The sequence below is a fragment of the Pygoscelis adeliae genome, unplaced genomic scaffold (genome assembly GCF_000699105.1).
Source record: "Pygoscelis adeliae isolate BGI_AS28 unplaced genomic scaffold, ASM69910v1 Scaffold387, whole genome shotgun sequence".
In the NCBI taxonomy this organism is placed as follows: domain Eukaryota; kingdom Metazoa; phylum Chordata; class Aves; order Sphenisciformes; family Spheniscidae; genus Pygoscelis; species Pygoscelis adeliae.
Genome location: NW_008825115.1, coordinates 1,293,925 through 1,294,191, shown reverse-complemented (window position 1 = coordinate 1,294,191; position 267 = coordinate 1,293,925).

The window sequence follows — 267 nt, the reverse complement described above, 5'->3', positions numbered from 1 at the left end:
ATCCCGGGATGCAGTCCGGTGGGTCCGGCTGGGGCGGCCATCTGGCCCTGGGGGCCTCGGTGTCCTGTCAGGACGGCCAGGCAGCCCCACGGCTGGGTGCGAGGTGGGTTGGGGCGGCTGGGGGGCCGGCCATGCTGGGAGGCAGGAGAAGCCGTATGGGGCGTGGGGACACGGCATGGACCGGCACCGAGGTGTGCTCTGCTTTGACTTCCTTCCCAGCACAGAGCCCATTTCCTCCTGCGTCACATGCATGGTGTGGGGCCGTGG